Raw genomic sequence first — 20,000 nt, 5'->3', positions numbered from 1 at the left:
AGGGAAAAAAAAGAATCCAATTCACCAAATCAGAAACCCGGATACCTGCCTGTAAAAACCAGTCCTTGAAGACTTGCACAGCTGAGGGACCAAGTCAGGAGGTTAGGAGGATGGGAAAACCTCTGGCCTCTCCTTCCTTTTTCCCCCAATGTACACTCCACTTGCTCCAGCCTCAACTCACCTTGGGCTCTGCTCTTGCCCTAAGTCCGGGCTGCCAGGTCAGGGCACCTCGACGGCCCCTCGTCTTGCCACTCCCCAGACTGACGGCCCTCGCCTCGCGCGCTCGTCACTCACCTGAGCCGCGCCACCTTCCAGCAGGTCTGGCGCCCGAAGTCGGCTCTCGGGCTTGGCCATGGGCAGCGCCGTGGAGCACCGGCGGCCGGCGGAGCGAGCCTCGAGACGACCTGGGCAGGCGGGTGAGGCACGGGCACAGGCACCCACTGAGACCAGGCAGTGGCGGAGGTTCGTGGCTGCCCGCGAGCCGGGGACTTTGCAGGCGCGAGGCTAGGTTATCAGACCCGAGGAGGGGAGGGGCAGGAGGAGGGGCAGGAGAGGGAGGAGGGGACGGAGGAGGCGGGCGCTGAGGGAGAGCGCGTTGGGCAGAGGAGGATCGCGAGCGCCCACTGCTGCCCGGCCCGCGCCGGTGCTGCCCCGAGTCGGGTACGCTCGGTGACCGGCTAGCTACTTAGCGCTCGCGGCGGCGGGGCTGGGCTGAGGACTCCCGCCGATAGGTATTGAAAGAGTCAGTCCCGCCCACCTGACACGGCAGTTCCTCGGGTTTTAGTCCCGGGAGGCTGGGGGGTTGGGGAGGGGACCAGCGCTACCGGGAGGAAGGGGTCTGTTGTGGGTTGGGTGACTCTGCCGTCGCTGCAAACCTGGGAAGTCCTGTCTACTCCGTCACTCTTGCTAGGGAAAGGTAGGTCCGAACCCCGAGCCCATCTCTTCCTCCACTTTCCAGCCTTGCAAGGTCCCCGATACCTGCACTCCTCCCACGTGCGTCAGCACGGCCGGTTTCCTTCCCGGCAGGTGCCCTCTTTAGGCGTCGGTGCTCCCCGCGCCGCCCAGGAAGTAGGGTGAGCCATCCTCACACACCGCAGCCCAACCGGGACGCCAGTGGCTGGGCACCCCGGGCCGGGATCAGCGCGAGCAGCCGGCTCCCAAGCGCTCCGTGTCGCCATGAACACGCCCTCCAGCTTCGGTTTCGCGTCCGCGAGCCGATGCCGGTTCACCAGGGGAGCGCAGAGCGTTCAGCTCTGCCTTTGCTAGTGCACCAGGATTGCAAATGTCAGCTCTGAAATTAAGCAGGTCTCCCTGCCCCCTACCCCGCGTTCCTGTGGCTGGGAAGTTTTGTGTGAGAACTAGACCGGCCTTCAGTTCAATTTCAGATTTAAGGTTTCCAGGGGCCTGGAGTTGGAATCTCCTTGGGGAAGCTGGGCTTCCTGCCTAGCCGAGCCAAAGTAAGTCACCCTCAAAGGCAGATCAGCAAACACGTAAAAAAAAAAAAGAAAGAAAAAGAAAAAGAGAAAAAAGAAGGAAAGAAAAAAAGAAAAATGCCAGGTGAGCGTCAAAGTAATTTATTTTATATGAAATTTCAGCAGCTCTTCCATATCTTAAATATTGGAAGATAAATACTTGGAAGAATTCGAATTTGTCCTTTAAGTTTAAAAAAATCTTTCATTAACTTTGCTTAGATTAAAAATACTCTCCCATCTAAGTAATTAATGCTGTAGGAAATTGACCCCTTTCTCACGTACTGTTACCCAGTGCCCTTTTACAATAGAAAACAAGATAATGACCAACATTATCTTGCTGTCTAATAAAGCTAGTAGCATCTGGGAGGCCAAGGCCAAGTCTTATTTTGGAAAATAAGCTTTTAGGGGTTTTAATGACCCTGGTTACTTCTTTGAGCCAGACTAATTTTGACATGCCTATTTTAGGTTGAAAAAAAAAAAAGAGGAAAAGAAAAAAGAAAAAAATATATGTATATGTTTTAAAAAGTCACTTTAATCAGACTTGTGGTTAGGGGCTGAGATTGGAGGAAGGTGGTCAAAAAGTACAAACTTCCAGTTATAAGATAAATAAGTACCAGAGGTATAATGTACAACATAATGACCATAGTTAATTAACACTGCTGTATGGCACATAGGAAAGTTGCGAATAGAGTAAATCCTAAGAGTTCTTATCACAAAGTGAATTTTTTCTTTCATTTGTTTCTTCTTTCCTTACTTTTTATCGTGTGTATATGAGAAAATGGATGTTAGCTGAACCTATTGTCGTAATCATTTCACAATATATGTAAATCAAACCATCAGGCTGTGTGCCTTCAACTTACACAGTGATGTATGTCAAACTTATACAATGATGTATGTCAATTATTTCTCAGTAAAACTGGAAAAAGCAGTCAGTTGAAAGCCCCACTTTGAAAAGCCTTAACGTTCAAATTTACATTAGCTTTAAAAGAAGTGCTTTTTCCCTCTATTCTATGAAGCCGTGTAAAATCACATATGAGGCTGTGTGGGTCAAGTGGTAGTTTAAGATATACCCTTGCCAATTACTGGTGTCCTTAAGCTCCTACCAGAGGCTAAGCCCTGCACAGACCATGAGTTCTTCGAAATAGGGAGCGGCTTTGATGTACTAAGTTGGCATGATTACTTTTCCTTAAGAGTTCAAAGTGATTTTGTGCCCATAGTCCGAATTTCACAACTCATTTGTAAGATGTGAAGGGAGGCTGGCAGTGATTCCATTTGCACCCTGGGAGCCAAAGTCGGGTGAACTGATCTGCTTAGTTCCCCACTACAAGTCCAAAAAAGGAACTAGAACCTCAGGCCCCAGCCTTGAGTCTCTGTTACAAGCTTCACTTGTACCAAGTGACTCAAGGCAGATCTGGCAACTGGCAAGAGCTTAAGGACTGGAATTTTAGCTTCTTTCAATTTTTGATTTTAGCCAACATTCGCTGATCGATGGTGAGTATTCTTGTGCTTAGATAACTAAGAAAGAGTTAATTGGTTATTTTGTTATTCAGCATTGTTGTCTTTGCCAAAACATTTGTCATTTCTCCTGAACAACCTTCCCTGACCTCTTCTGGGCCTGAGTTAGGTTTTCTATCCAAGTGTTTATGTATCACCAGAACTCAGCTCTGCTATAACAACACAAACACTGTACTGAAAATATCTGCTTAGAGATCTGTCTTCCCCACTAGATTAGAAGTGCTTTGAACATGGGGAGTACAATTTAGTTATCTCTTCCAGAACCTTGCATGGTGTCTGAAACATAGTATACTCTCAAAACAGATTGTAAACTGAACTTCCCTGAAGGAGTCAGGGTTTAGGTCAGATGTGGTTCCGTTTTTCCATTTCAAAGCTATCAGTGTAAGAATGGATGGACATAGGAGACACAGTAACAGTCAACTAGAAAAGTGGGTGTCACTCTCAGATGGGTGGCCTAAGACCTTCTTACTCAGTGTCATCAACTAGAAAATGAGAGGGTGTTAGTAGGTGATCTCTCAGCTGCTCATATTCTAAGGTACCAAAGTCTTTATAGAGCACCCAGTAGGTATGTGTTTACTACTATGCCAGGTACTCAGGAAGAGATGGAAAAGTAAGACATCGCCACTGCCCTAAGGGAGCAGAAAATCTTATCTCAAGGAGAAACAAGACTGACAGAACCCATTTTTACCAGGACTCACTGGCATCAGTTAAGTTTCATACTGTGTCCTGCAGAAGATAAAGGCTGCAGGAAAGAAATGGAAGTGGAAGTAACTGGCCTGTGTGTTGGATCAAGAATCAGGAATACCCCCAGCTGAGACTCATCCAAGGCTTTTGTGCCAGGTTCTGTACAAAGTGAATGATATGAACCTCACCATTTGTTCTTTCATCGATCTTCTTGGAAACCATGATGTCCACATTTTACAAAAAAAAAAAAAAAGGCACAGAAGTTTAAAGTCATGACATGAGTGAGTGGGAGTAATGAGGGCACCAGAGGAGGAAGTGATTTATCCAAGGCAGCTACCCTTCCAGTAAAACTTAGACTCCTAGCCCATGCTCTCTGTACTTGAATAGTTTGCTTATGTTTGTTTTTGGTATTTTCGTTTGTTTACTTTCCCCCAAATATGTGATGGAAGAGAGAGGTCAGGAGAAGGGGAGTTGGAGAGAGAGAGAAAGAGAGAGCTTGCTTCCTTGGAGCACCTCCAGGACTCACGGTCACTCTACCTGCCTGGGCTCAACCTGATTTTATCTGTAAGGCTACCCTGCGCAGCCTCAGCCTTTCCTCCCTTAATGGCCATTTGACTCTTTCAGGTTAATAGCATGAATATTAAGGAGTCCAGTGGGATTCTTTATAAGCAGAGGAAATTGGGATCAGGTTAAAAATCCAATTTTAATAAACTTTTCAAGTCTTGATTTAGATAGAGCTCTAATGGCTCTCAGTGCTGAATCATCTTAAAAGTCAATGTTTTGGGGGGTTTTTTTTGCGGTACACGGGCCTCTCACTGCTGTGGCCTCTCCCGTTGCGGAGCACAGGCTCCGGACGCGCAGGCTCAGCGGCCATGGCTCACGGGCCCAGCCGCTCCGCGGCATGTGGGGTCTTCCCGGACGGGGGCACGAACCCGTGTCCCCTGCGTCGGCAGGCGGACTGTAAACCACTGTGCCACCAGGGAAGCCCCTAATGTATTTTTTAAAAGGTCCTTGCTGTATAGAAAGTTTGATGGGTATTGTTTAATTGTAGATTGTGCGTTCCTGTCTTCATAGGAAAGATCACATGTAAAACTGATAAAAGCAGATATGAAATGCCACCATCCACAGAGCTGGTTGGGTAGAGGAGAGGGAGTTGGGTTTGAAAGATAATTTTCACTCATTTGACCAAAACAAAGAGAGTATGATTACACTGTGTGGAAATGGTATCCTCAAATAACTCCTCTAATTTGATTGTGCTGAGGTCTAGAATTGTTTCTATATCTTTTGACTTGCTAATTAGCTGGAGCAGACGGCTTGTGAGAGAGAAAATGAGGGTCATATCCAGAAAACATGTAGGATTGTGGTTCCTTCCAATCAGCACACCCATCCCATGCCTCCCCCAACAGCCCGACCAACTCCCAACTTTATCTATATGTCCTTGAAAACGTTTCACGCCTCTGTGATTAATAGATTATTGGATGTTTTTCTGAAAACAGAACTTTCATCCCCTTCCCGATACCAGATGTATTCTTGGCACATGTGGTTACAGGGTTTAGTTCTAACTTTTGCCTTTATAGGACCTATCCTTCACCAAAATGAATTACTTAATTAATTAAAAATTAAAATTATATTGCATGACTACATTGGTGTAAAGAAGAGTATATTATTCTTATTTATTTAAATATTTTCTGAGATATAAAGCTTGTTATTTCTTCTGATTTTAAAAGAAATTAAAACTTTTTTGAGAAGCACTGAAAGTACCCTGGGCTCTCATGACTTCTAATGGAGAGCTTGGCCATGTGTAGATGGTGATATTGCAAGGGATGAATGCTTAATTGATTCTGGTGAAGAATGTATGATAAACCCAATTTCATACTCATACCTTATAGTCCATTTGTTGTGTTGGGTAAACAGCTCTAGACAGCATACTGCTTTTATTTCTGATCCTGTGTCAAACTTTGCCCCAAATTACACACATCAGTGCTGCAAAAATTGCAATATTGCAGGTCCAAAGTGGTCCCCTTGTTCAAATTATTAGACCCTGCTGAGTGCTGGAAAGCCTTCAGGGCGATGGGAAATTTTGGCACTCTCTTTGATTTCAGGTTTGCTCGGACCAAAGCTGACTGATGCTTTGATGAGCAGGTCTTGCTGATTCTCTCTTTTAGGTCTTATTCAAGGATCCTGCGAGGTTCAAACTCTCCAGGAAAAAAAAAAAAGGACCTTTTCCTCTCTCTTCAGCCCTATCAGTTCAGTGGAAACATTTACTGGGTACATCCTATATAGCAGCCCCGTGGTACGTACCTAGGCTGAGATTTATAGAGAAGAATAAAATGTAATCCCTTACCCGAAGGGGCTCACAGATGAGCAGAACAGAAAAATTACAATTCAGTCTGACGATTCTCATGTGCTCCTGTTCTCTGTATACTAGGAAGGTCAAAGGAACATTTGGGCTGTGATTCTCACACCCTTACATTCCTACCCTGAACTCTCAGCTTCAAGCAGCACATGATATTTCTAGCAGCTCTCTCCTCTCCGAGTCCCCGCTGAAGTCCTCCAGAATGTGGCCTATTGTCCGTGAAAACCGGCAGGGCTGCCTTCTCACTTCTAAGCCTTGTTTTGATTCTATATTTAAAATAGAGCCAGAGCTATGAGAAGAGTCTTGAAAGATGCTCAAGTTCTCTTTCTGACTTTTGCTATACTTTTCTTATAAAGAGTTTGCAGTGACACTCAGAAGAGCTAGCTATATTTATATATTTTTTCTCCTTTATGGTAGCAATATGTATTTCAAAGAACACTTTGAAGCTCAGACAACTTAGCTCTAAATGAAAAACAAACATTTTGTATTTAAAATGATCAAGCTGACATCTCAATATATTAGTAACAATATTTATTATAAAATGTAAAAATGACTAACCTGCAAGTATGATACCTCAATTCCTTTTTGTAGCTGTCCTGTGACCATGAGAGACCTCAGCAGGGAAACAAAATCTGACCTCTGGTACACAGAAGATGTAAAAACAAGTGGATCAGAGAAGAATTAAGACAGAGCCCTGATCAAACCATGCTTGAATTCCATGTTAAAAAAAATGGTTAACTTGTACAAAGTTAGGAAAATATATTAGACAACATGGGAAATAAGGAGGAGGTATGTAGAGGTAAATAAAAATCATGACATTTATTGATATGCGTTATGCTAGGAGATTCGAATACATTCTCCTTTTATTCCCATTTTGCACATGGACATATAGAAGTTAAGTACGTTCTTAAAGGGCATACAACTAGCAATGCTGGATTTAGGGCCAGGTGAACATCAAGTCCTTCTATGTTTTTTTCCTGTCTCATGATGTAATTCTCTCTTTCCTCTCTCTCTCTTTTTTTCTTTTTCTTTCCTCTCTTACCTGCATGTATGCACTTTAAAAAAGCAGAAAGAAGAGTCCAGTGGATTTTATGTCCTGTCTCCAAATGTAGAAGAAGAGATCTAGGGTTCTCTTCATGCCTAGAAAATGTACTTACATTCTAGGAATTATCCATAAGGTATTTACATCCAATATTCATACTGTAATTGCATTCAGTAAACTCACTCTAGACTTAAAAGCTCAGTTCTCAGTGTAATTGTTTTTCTCACCCCACATACAATCAGCCCTTTAATATAGTAGCTGTTATGGAGATGTATTTGCTGCAAACTTTATCTCACATTGGGGCCCTTGATTTCATGTGGTGCTTCAGATCTCAGCTCTAGTGTCTTATGGTCACTAGTTCATTTATTCCAGCATCAGGTAGTTTTCTAGCTCTTACTCTCTGCCAGGCACAGGGGTGGGCCCTGGAGATACAGGGTGAAGTGGAGACAGCACCTGCTGTCGTCTTAGAGCTGAAAATCAGGAAGGTGTCAGTACATCCTTTGGAGGATTAAATGCGCTTGCCAGCTCTTGCTCTTTATTTGGAGACAGCCTGCCTTTCTGAATTTATTTCTTCCTGGAAGCTGTTCTGGTTGGTGGGGACACTACCTGTCTAGGGAAATGGATGGACTGATTTGTGAGCAGATTGCAAAGAAGAATAACTTCAGATGCTTCATCAGCTCTGCCCTTCTTCCTCATGGGAGCAGGATGCCTGCAGAAAGCATCCAACCTGCTCGACTCCTCTGCTGCTTCTCTGGGGTCCTCCCCTGTTGGAGAGAGGTCTTTTCTGGCCTGGGGCTGTCTCTTCCTCCCTACGTAAGTGTACCCAGTTCTGGGGTTCAGCTAGCAGCCCTTTTGGCTCTCATGTGGTACGTTCTCCAGCATAACTTCCCTCAGTAGTGAAGAACTTATTTAGCTTTCATCTGTCTTGGTGTTTATTGCAGAGGCACGGAAGAGGGGTGCCACTTATGGAGGTAGATTTAAAATCTCCCAACTGATTAACCCTCTTTCTTTCCTGGTCCTAATTCACTTATCCCTTGCCCACAGTTAGCACTCATTATGTACTGCCCTGTTCTCTAATTGTTACCATGGCCAAGGTCATTTCCTGGGGTTATTGTATGTCTATTGGGCTCATAGTCTATGCCTTTTAGGCCCTACTCATACTTAGAAAGAGAACATGAAGTGAACTCCTCCAAAGTAAACATTCAGGAGATATTGCAAACCCCAGGAGGGCAGGTTCCAGAACCAGATTGCTGGGGTTCAGATCCCAGCTCTGCAGAATGAGCTCTGTGACTTCACCCAAGTTATTTAGCCTCGGTTTCTTCTTCTCTAAAATGGTGAAAATAAAAATGGCCCCCTTCTCTTCATATTGCATGTAAAGCATACAGTACACACTGAATGCAAGCACATTATTATAAAAGGGAATTAAATCAGATGGTCCCGCCTTTCTTAAAAAAAGTACAACAAAACCCATCTACTTTCTTAAGCACCCTAAATGCCTCTGGATTACAGACCCTTTAAGGGAACAGTTCTTGTGAACTGACAACGTCTGCTCCAGAGGTCATTGCTGCTTGAAAATCATAGCAGTGAAGGGAAGGAGAGTTCTCAAAGAGAAAAGCTTGGGAGTCAGACAAAGCTAAGTATGATTCTCTGCCTTTCAAGTCTATTCACATTTTCCCTCTGAACCTCAGTTTTTCTTCTATAAGATAAACACAATGGTACTTAGAAGACAATATTTTGAGATTTAGGTAAGATGATGCAGCTAACAGCCACTGACTGTGTGGCACATATATTTTGGTTTTACTGAATACAAGGAATATTCCTTTTGTCACTGATTTCAAGTAGTGCCATTAACCAGAGCTGATGTTGCTTCCTGAGTGGACTTTCATTCACTTGAAAGGCAAGTGACACAGAAGGGGTGGAACAGAGCAAAAGGAAGAGACCCCAACCCCATGGGAAATCAAACTGGGCCATTATCTTCTGAATAAGCGAGAATGGGAGGTGTTTCTTTTGCAGAGAACATCTTTCTAAGTTTGCTAGCTGTACTCCACTCACACATGTGGCATGTTGAAGCATAAAGGAAACTCTCTTTCATCATCCACCCTTGATATATGCAGAATAATGGCCTCCTAAGATGTCCACATCCTAACACCCAGAACCTGTGAACATATGATCTTATGTTATGAGTTGAGTTGTGTACCCTGACTCTCAAATCCATATGTTGATGTCCTAACTGCCAGGACTTTAGAAGTTGACTGTATTTGGAGATCAGGTCTCTACAGAGGGAATTAAGAGAAAATGAGGTCATTAGAGTGAACCCTAATCTGACTAGTATATTTATATGAAGAGGAGACTAGGCCACAGAAATGCACAGAGGGACAACCATACAAGGTCACAGGGAGAAGATGGTCATCTACAAGCCAAGGAGAGAGACCCTTAGGAGGAACCAACTCTTCCAACACCTTGATCTTGGACTTCTACCTTCTAGAACTGCGAGGAAATAAGTTTCTGTTGTTTAAGCCATCCAGTGTGTGGTGCTGAGTTACGGCAGCCCTAAAAAATGAACACAGTTCCATAAACACTTTGTTGTTGGTTTGCAAGAGAATAGAGAATTCCTGGTCATTACTACAAATACGGACATTGACTTTGTGAAGTCACATTTATACCACAGTGCCCTGTTTCTGTTCTCTTTGCATATATACTATCTTTTAAAAAAAATTTATTGGAGTACAGTTGCTTTACAATGTTGCATAGTTTCTACTGTACAGCAAGGTGAATTAGCTATACATATACATATATCCCCCCTTGTTTGGATTTCCTTCCCATTTAGGTCATCACAGAGCATTGAGTAGACTTCCCTGAGCTATACAGTAGGTTCTCGTTAGTTATCTATTTTATACATGGTATCAATAGTGTATATATGTCAATCCCAATCTCCCAATTCATTCCACCCCCCCTTCCCCCTTGGTATCCATGCATTTGTTCTCTATGTCTGTGTCTCTATTTCTGCTTTGTAAATCAGATCGTATATACCATTTTTTTTCAGATTCTACATATATACGTTAATATACAATATTTGTTTTTTTCTTTCTGACTTACTTCATTCCAATGAAAATTCTTAGTGTATTTCTAAAAGACATTTTAAAACAATTATACTCACCACATGTACTTCAAATAATAATAACATGAAGTGATGGCAGTTGGGTGTATCAGCTATATATTGCTGTGTAACAAATTAACCCTAATGCTAGTGCCTTAACACAACACACATTTTTCTATTGGTTTCTGTGGGTCAGGATGGCTAAGCTGGGTCCTCTGGCTCAGAGTAGCTCAGGTTCTAATCAAGGTGTCTGTCTGAGCTGCAGTCATGCCTAGGCTCAGAGTTGGAGGATCTGCTTCTAAGCTCACTCACTTGGCTGTTGGCAGGATTTAGTTCCCCACAGGTCATTGAACTGAGGACCTGGTTCCTTGCTGGCCATTCTGAGGTTTCCCTCAGTTCCCTGCTGTATGGCCTCCCCATAGGGCAGTGGGCTTCATCTGAGTTAGCAAAAAGCACACCCCAGATGGAAGGCAGAATCTTTTTATAACCTAACCTCAGAAGAGACATCCTGTCACATTTGTCACGAGCCATTTGTTATAAATAAGTAGCTAGGTCTAGCCTATACTGTAGGGGATGAGGCTACTGGAAATATGAAGTTCAGGAGGCAGGGATCATGACAAGTTTCAAAACTGACTGCAGCAGCAAGCAAGTCCACCAACAAGCAGGCAGCGACATCAGCCTCATGACACTGCTTGGCTGACCACAATGGCAAGATGCCATCAACTGTGGGATAATCCCAATTTCACAAATATTAAAATGTAAAAAAAAACCTTAAAGTCAGTGAAATACAGTATGTTATTTCTTACAATCTTTGAAATGGCGCCCTTAAGTGATGTATTATAACATTTTTTTTCCTGTAATTTTTCACAGTACCTTTGTAATTACATGTTATAATAAGAATAAAGAAAGCCAAAACCATTGAATCAAATTTTGAGGTACTTAATTAGTAAATCATTCAAGAGATCGATACTACTGTGTTCTATGCATGTGAACTAATCCTCAAAATGTTTGATGTACTCAAAGAAAAAGATCATTTTAACTTGACCATCAAGGGTCCTGCTTGACCATCAAGGGTCCTGCTTCCAAATGACTAGTCAGAGAATGGAAAGCCTCACAAAGAGGTGGGATCTGGGCCACATCCAGGAATCATGGGCTTGGTTTCTATAGAAGAGTTTCAAATGGCAAAATTCTCCACTGAATTTACTGAAAACGTCAGAGGAGAAAGAAGCATTTACAGGCCCCAAGTGATACATGAATAAGGACTACATGCTACTTTTAAACTTCCGCATCTCAGTATTAAGGGTTCAGCTAAATTTTAAAGTTTACTTTTGCATTTGTTTGATTATAAAGTAATACTTGTTCATTATAGCTAATTTGGAAAATCACAGAAAATTAGAGGAAAAAACAAAACAAAACAATAGCACCACTACCCAAAGGCAATTCCTGGATTAAGACTGGGTAGATAATAGCTGAAATGAAAAATGAAATTGAAATTGCCAGTTTGTCCTACTAGGGTATTTCTAAGCCTGTAGCATTTAAAGTTGTTTAGTTTTAACTTTATTTAGCATAACATTTATTGTATATTTGGATTTCTAATTTCTTAGGAACAGGCACGAACAGGGGCCAGGTCTTTGCTTTAAAAAAATCAAATTAGTGTGTAATACTTCAACATTCACGTCATATAGAAAATGAACAAATATTGTCTGATGATACATGGAAGTCTGAAGAAGGGTAAGTAGTCAAACAAACTCACTTTCACCCAATTCATGAACCAGGAATGAAGAACTGGGTTCAAGACGTAGGGATAGGTCTTGTTTACCTCCGCAAGGCTCGCATGCCTCTTCCTCTTTGCACCACCCTCCCTCCTTCCCCAAAGCACCCACTCTCCTGACTTTTTAATTAGAGATTAAATTTGCAAACTGGAATGTTATTTACATACCATCATCCAGTATTCTTCTGTGTCTCAGTCCTTTCTTTCAACATCATTTATGCAATTCATCTACACCATTGCTTGGAGATGAAGTTCATCGTTACTGCTGAATCGTATTATATCGTGTGAGTAGCGGAATGTTCTTAGTCCTACTGTGGATGGCATTCAGGTTGTTTCCAGTTTAGGACTTTCCCAAATCACACATCTGTGAATATCCTGGTGCATGTGTTTTTGGTGCACAAGTGCAAACATTTATGTTGTTCTACACTTGGGAGTGGGATTGCTACATCACAGGACTTGCAAAAGTCCAACTGAGTGGTTAATACCAAACTGTTTTCCAGAGAATGTGTGCTGACTCAGTCCCCACCCATAGTGTGTGAGTTTCCATGGCTCTGCTTCTTCTCCAGCACTTGGTAGCACCAGTCTGTTTACTGTCAGGAACTCTACTGAGTATGTAATGCTGTGCCATTTTGGCTTTAATTTGGACTTTTGTGATTGCCAATGAAGTTGAGCAGCTTTTTTTCTATGTTTAGTGGCTATTTGGATATCCTCTTTCCCCCCCCAGTTTTACTGAGATATTATTCACATATAGCATAAATAAGTTTAAGGTGTACAACATGATAATTTCATATATGTATATATTGCAAAATGATTATCACAGTAAGGTTAACACCTCCATTCCCTGACATAACTACTGTTTGTTTGTTTGGTTTTCTTTGGGGGTGGTGGTGATAACATTGAATATCAACTTTCACTTTTTTAAAAAAATTAAAGTATAGTTGATTTTCAGTATTATATTAGTTTCAGGTGTACAGCATAGTGATTCGGATTCAGATTTTTGCAACTTATACTTGATTACAGGTTATTATATGAAAATGGGTGTGATTCCCGGTGCTGTACAACATAATCCTGTTGCTTATCTATTTTATATATAATAGTTTATATCTGTTAATACCATACCCTTAATTTGTCCCTCTTTTATGAAGTGCCTATTTATGTCTTTTGCCCATTTTTCTGTTGTGTTTTTGTCTTTTTGTTATTGATTTGTAGAAGATCTTTATATGTTTGGGGCAAGTTACTATGCCTCTGTTTCCTTGTCTACAAAATGGTAATAATAATAATACCTGCTTCACATGATGCTGTCACAAGGATTATACGAGTTAATGCATGTAAACACTTAGAACCGTATGTGGCACACAGTAAGTGCCCCCCTAAGTGTTTCCTATTGTTATCAGCCAGGTTCCCATGGCTAGCAAGTTGTGGACACAGAACTCCAAAGAAGCTTCTAACTTCCATTCACCAGACATTGTCTTGCCAACAGCAACTTTACACATCCAGAAAGATTGAAACTCACCATAGTTACCCCTAATTGGGCCCACCCAGGGCCCCAGTGGTAGCTTTAGAGGAAAATGCTGGTTGTGATTTTATTATCATCACCACACTATTTTAAAAATATTAAAATTGTGTTTTTCCTCTGAAGAGAACAAGGTAGCTTTTTAATTGAAAATTACTGAAGAAGCACTGTTTTTTCCTCTGAAGAGAACAAGGTAGCTTTTTAATTGAAAATTACTGAAGAAGCATTTATCTCACAGCCACTGTATGGTGCAGTTGGCATTTGGCATGTTGATTCCAAAAGTTTTAACAAAATGATTTTGCACCAGGAGGGTAAAAAAAAAAAAGAAAAACTCCCCGAACACAGGAATTAAATGTATTAAAAATTAAAGGACATGCAATGTGAGCAATGAAGTATTTTGGGCTAAGTGCCCATCCCGGCCTCTTCCCTTTGTTCACAAGCCACACTTAGGAAAAAAGGGATATTTTTTTCTTTTCCACTCTATTGCTCCCAGGGGCCATGGCAATAGAATTTCTTATAAACAAACAAATCAACAGACTATAATCAGCCTGCCTTGGCTCCTTCCATTTGTGAAATTTTCACAGATAGTTTAAATAAATTATTTTTTGAGGAGGGAAGTGTGCAGGGGACCATAATTTAGGCCTTTACAACCAAAAATGACAATCTTTCATTTATTATTCCTCACGGAGAACAGCTACTAATATCTTCCTTCTAGGTCCCTTAATTAAATTCAGCTTCTTATATTTTTTTCTTGATTCACTCCCTTTCATTCCTGGATTAACCTAGTTCTTCGTAGTTGTAATTTCTCTCAGCTGTTAAATTTCATTTACCTCATTTAAATTTCTGGAGGTTTCTTTCCCGAGTGGAAAGTGTTTATTTTTTCACTTCTCTCCCTAGGCAAGAAAACCATCCCACTTAGACCAGAGTTAACTAAGTTATAAACATTCACACTAAAATGTATTATCCTATATAGTAAGTACATGTGTGAATATAGAGTGATTTTTGGAAAGGGAGAGTGATTGGCCCAAGACTGTCAAGAAAACAGTCTTCTCCATCCTTGAAGTCCCTTCAAAGGGTTACGTCTCCCACAAAATCTTGTTCTCTCAACTTCCATAGAATGACTGTGAGGGTACTATAGTAAACTGTGTGGTTATTCCTGATATTTGCTCCCACCTTCCTGTATAGGGTTATACATACTTGCCTGTTGCTGTGTCTTACAGGGCCCCCTGTGGCAAGACTGTACTATTTTGTCCATGGACATTGGCATTGAGCATGTGACATGCTTCAGCCAATGGGATGTGAGCAGATTAGTCTCCTCTGAGGGGAAACTTTCAAAGGCGTCACAAGTTTCCACCAACACTCTTGTTCTTCCCCTATCCCAAGTTCCTTCATTCTGGTTCTAGAATGAGCAGGCAGATGGAACCCCAGGAGCCGAGCTGTGGCCTCCTACATGGGACATGAGCAAGAACTGAATGTCTGAGGCTTGGAGGTTATTGGTTACTTCCTGTCATTGAAACTGTTTATTGACTTGTCTTATTCAAGGTACGTTCCTTGAAGACAGGGAATGCATCTTCTTTGTTGGGTATCTGCATAGTTTGGTGCTTATCCATCAGTAGGAACCAATAAAAGTTTGTTGAATAACTGAACGACTTGATGAAGATCTCCAGCAATAAGCATCTACCCTCTTCTATGGCAGCTATGCCTTTTGGAAAATGTTTCTCACCGTGAGCAGAACTCTGATTCTCTAGGACTTCCACTAAGTGTATCAGTTCTCTCCCCTGGGCTCACATAAAACCACCTGATACCTCGTCCATAAGACAGACCTCTAGTGTTTGAAAACAGTGCTATTCTCCGTTCGGGAGATTGTTCCTTTTGTTTTGTTATCTTCCATGCTTTCCAACTCCTCAACCTCCTGGGGGCTCTCCTTTCCAGGTTCAGGGATGTCCCCATGTGCCCTCTAGAACGTGAGATCTGGAATCAGCACCAGCCTCTGTGTGTGGTCAGAGTAGCACAAAGTGAGAAAAGGTCATCTCCTCTCGGGTAATCCTCCATCTGGACTAATTACACTGCATGTAACACAGCCTTTGCTATTCTTGGCAGCCACATCACACTGCTGACTCATATTGAGTCAATCAAATCCCTTAAGCCTTATTCACGAGTCTTTATGACCAAGTTCTGCCCCAACTTGTGAGGTAGGTTTAGGGGACCCAAATACTTTTCCTTGTTAAATTCTTTACCTCATTTCATTTAGTTTGTGGTTTCTGTCTACTTGGGAAAAGGAAAGTTTTGATTTCTGGGAATGGAAACTCAGCTATTAGCCAAGAGAGAGGAGAAACAACCTTGTCCCATCAACTGTGGAATGATTAGAGAGCCCCATTGTCTGGTCCAGCAGTCTGTACTTAACTATGTGAGGCAGTTCATTGCCAAGCCTATGGTGTCTTCGCTGAATTTCTCAAGGAGAATGGAAGAATATTGAGAGCCAGCACCAACAAGCAGCTCTACTTATGTGTGACAGACTCAAAGTGGCTCCCGTGATCCCCACCTCCTAGTAGCCACACCTTTGCATAATTCCCTCTGCTTGAGTGCAAGTGCATCCTCTAATTTGCTTCAAACCACTAGAATTTGGCAAAGGTGATGGGATGTAAGTGACTGCATGTACACTGTTATATTACATGAGATTGTAATATTATCTTTCTAGGAGACTCTCCCCACTGGCTGTGAAGAAGCCATGAATGTTGTGAGCTGCCCTGTGGAGGAAGCCACATAGTAAGGAACTGAGAATAGCAGTTTCTAACTGACAGTTAGTTAGAAACTGAGGTCTTCTGTCCTACAGCTTGTAAGAAATGGATGCTGCCAACAGTCATGTGGCCCTGGAAGAGGATCTTTCCCCAGTCAAAACTTGAAGTGAGACTGCAGCCCTGGCCAGCACCTCCATTGCAGCTTTCAAATGAGACTCTGAAATGGAGAACCTAACAAAATAAAGCCTGGACTCTTGATCCACAGAAACTGTGATATAATAAATGTGTGTTGTTTTAAGGTGCTACGTTTCTTGTAAATTGTTACTCAGGGATACGTAACTAATATACCGTGAACTTAGGTGATAGAAACCAAATTCAGCTGGAAGCCAAGGATATCACGAAGCCCAGAAAACACACACCCATTGTCATTTTTTTGGTAGGTTGATTGACTTACAGAATCTTTGATGAGCCCCATGTACCATACCACCAGGATGTTAAAAGGCCACCTTAATATCCAACCTCAGATAATAGAGATTTTTTTCTAGTATTTGTCCAAAGAACCTTCTGCTCTTTCATCTCATTCAATGGTCTACTCTTCTCTTTTACTACCTTTGGATTCCTTGGTACTGTACCTGAGTCTGAATGTTTTCTTCCTGCTCTCTGGTCTCTTAACTTTGATTCTCCACTGAAGCAGGGTTCCTAGTTTTGATGCCTCCTGTACTTTTATTGAGAGGAATCTCCATCTTGGTTCTGTTATATCTATGTCTTCCTGGTCTGGTTCTCGCAGACCTCCTCCCACCAAAGGAGAAGCATCTAATGTTCTAGACCACTTAATGGTGAAAATCCTCCAGGCAGTAGTATGACCTTCAATACAATCTTAGATATTGCTGATGTCAGTGGGGTCACCTCAAGCCATTTTGTTATTTCCACTGGGGTTCTTTTCCTCTTTGAGCATAAACCTGATCATTATCATCATCATATTAAAAATTCTGTGTATATCTTCACATATAAAAAGGAACTTGTGAGTACCAATGGCTGGCTAAGAGTCATTTGTATATACATGCTGATGGCCCATTGGTATGACCCAGCCGTGGCTTGTAGTTCCTGGGAAAGTGCTTGAATCCAACTTGTTATCTCAGAGACTGGATGCTGCAGCCTGAGAGAGAAGCTGATGAATGGGCCTTAGTGTTTATATCAGCCATGCTGTTTTTACATGCAATTGAGCTTACCAGAGATAGAAAGGGCTCCTGGATTTCTTTAGACCTAATGTACTTTAAATACTATGGATATAGAGATAGAGAATCCAAGAGCCCAGGTTCTACTCACCCAACCTTGTTCTTTAAAAGCAAAGCAGTCTTTGAGCTTAGGGACACAGGGCCTCCTCATAGACTTGACATTTCAGGTTCAGACAATTTCCCTTAATGTATTACTGCTGAGGAAAAACATATGCTACGAGCAACTTGAGTCATGTCCATGGACAACCTTAGAATAATAGAGAGATCAGAAATGGAACAGAGCTAACCACTCAGTCCAACCCTTAATTTTTCCAACAGAAAAACAGAACCTCAGAAAGGTCAAATGCCTGGATCAAATTTATGCAGTTGATTCATGGCAGTGTCCAGACTTGATTTCAGACAAGGTAGCCATGGTGTTCTTTAAAAGCCCATAAAGAAATGAAAGTCCAGAGGAGAAGGTCAATCACTTCTAATTACTCAGAGGAGAGGTGAGTTAGAACATACAAGGCCAGACCTGAAAGGACAGGCACCAGATCCAGGGAAGACTATTCTCCATCTCCTGTCTAGACTTTGAGGAGTCCAGATAACAGGTGGGGATGAAAATAGATATCCACTATCTCAAGGGAGACTAGGGTCTAAGAAGAGAAGGCATCAGGCATGATGCCCTTTCCTCAGGGATCCAGTGTGGAAGGAGAAGCCCTCTTAGACAAAGTTGTGATATTATTAAGACTGTTTATTTCCTTGTTTCTGCTCCTGAGCATTTAGTAAAAGGCTTATTGATTTCCATTATTTTTAATTCCAGCCTGGCCTCAGCTGTACAGTGGGGAGTTAATAGAAAGGTCTTTTCTGTCTGGTCCAGAATATTTGAAGATTGCTATCCTCTAAGGCCAGCGGGATGGTGATAGTGGGAACCAGAAAGGGATGAAAAGCAAAGGAGAATCTGAAAAATGAGGTCAGGGCCTCAGAATCACGTGCTTCTTTCTCCAAGATATTCTCTCTTAAGTACCCACCTTGCAAGGACTTTTTTTTTTTCCGGCTTATAATACATTTAAGGCCTAGATTAAAGGCCTCCTCTATCACCAAGTCTTCAAGATTTACCATTTACTCCCTCAATACTGTCTTCTGCATCCCCACAGCCTTTAACTGGATGTAGCTGCCTTGCTAGCTGTAAGTATGTCTGTCCATCCTACCAGAGGGTAATCTTTCTCAAAGAAGGGAAAGTATCTTTTTTATTTTATATCCCCCTCCTCTAACCCCCACCCAAAGTGGCTAAAATATAAACGTAAAGGTGGCAGATAATCACAAAATACATCTTCTGTTAAGGAGAAGTAGCAGCACATTGAGGTTGAGCCTAGAGTCACTGAAGTCACATGGCCTGGATTGGATATGTGGCTCCAGTGAGCGCTCATCTTGTGACTTCCACCAATATCCTTGGCTTTTCTGTGCCCTATTTTCTTAATCAGTAAAGGGCCATGTTAATAGTACCTGTTCACTGGGATTAGTGTGTCTTAAGGGAGTTTGTTTCATGAAAAGTTCTTAGAACATTGCATTGTCTGGCATTTACAAAGCCCTCCAAAGGTAGATTGTATGCACTGGGTTCCATGGTCCAGCTCTACACATGGTGGCATCCCACCAGTGTATGGCAGAGTCATTCTGGGAGCTTCGGCCTGGTTCTTTCAGCTGTGTCCAGTCCCCACCCCAGCATGCCCTCCCCTTCCTCTCAGCTGTCTTCTCCCTGACGCACTAGGGATGTGTCCCAAGGCCCAGGTGTTTTTGTATCAGTTTCCTTGCTTTGACTCTGCCATGGGTCTCCCAAGGCTGTACTGTAGAAACATTGCCTCTGTACAGGCATCCATATCCCTCCAACCTCCTACTTTATTCAGTTTCAGGAAGGTTAGGATTTGGGTTGCATCTCTGAGTCTACTTGATGACCACAATCGGGATTCTAGATTTTATTGTCTGATATATTGTGCGGGATGGGGAATCTTGGCCTCTGGTGCCTCAGGTTATGTAATTCTGGATTGAGGATCTCCTGTCCTTTTCTAATAGTTCATCGATTGGGGGAGGGGTTTCCTCTGGGAGAATAGGTGAGTGATAATTACCATGGCCTGACATCCAACATGAACACCTGCGGACATTGTGTTCCTTCTAGGTCAGTCATTCTCAAAATGTGGTCCAGGACCAGCAGCTTCAGCATCACCTGAGAACTTGTTAGAAATACAAATTCTCAGACCCCAATCAAGACCTTCTGAGTCAGAAACTCTGGGAGTAGAATCAGCAATCTATATTGTCACAAGCCCTCCAGGAGATGCTGGTATGTACAATATCAAGAACCACTATTCTTGGCCTTCAAACCACCTTTTTTCTGTGATGATACTGCAGATGGCCAGGGAAATCCCTCCTAGGCGTCTATGTTATACCTTTATCAGGTAAGAGACTTTACAGTGGTGTTTCCCAAACTTCCATGATGACAAGAATCCTATGGCAGAACATGGTAAAAAATCATTCTCAGCTTTTACCCCGACCTTCTGAATCATGATCTCTGGGGGCAGCACCTGGGAAGCTACATTTTTAACC

General features: G+C 42.3%; 1 protein-coding gene and 1 long non-coding RNA gene across 2 annotated transcripts in view; one reads left to right on the top strand and one right to left on the bottom strand.

Annotated features, from left to right (window-relative positions):
* Positions 1–917, bottom strand: part of HS3ST1 (heparan sulfate-glucosamine 3-sulfotransferase 1) — a 30,485-nt gene extending 29,568 nt beyond the window's left edge. The window contains exon 1 of the mRNA XM_027103351.1: positions 295–917. The gene's annotated coding sequence lies outside the window, so the exon portion shown is untranslated. The remainder of the gene's footprint in view (positions 1–294) is intronic.
* A 5-nt stretch (positions 918–922) lies between these two features.
* LOC113618944 (uncharacterized) lies at positions 923–16,490 on the top strand. Its single transcript, XR_003432215.1, has 2 exons — positions 923–1,557; positions 16,149–16,490. It is a non-coding gene; the product is annotated as an uncharacterized LOC113618944 (long non-coding RNA).
* The last annotated feature ends 3,510 nt before the right edge of the window (positions 16,491–20,000 follow it).

The sequence above is a fragment of the Aethalodelphis obliquidens genome, unplaced genomic scaffold (assembly GCF_003676395.1).
Source record: "Aethalodelphis obliquidens isolate GAN/ISIS:26980383/991018 unplaced genomic scaffold, ASM367639v1 scaffold6, whole genome shotgun sequence".
NCBI lineage: Eukaryota > Metazoa > Chordata > Mammalia > Artiodactyla > Delphinidae > Aethalodelphis > Aethalodelphis obliquidens.
Note: the sequence above shows the minus strand (reverse complement) of the source record. Positions and strands in the feature narration are given on the sequence as shown.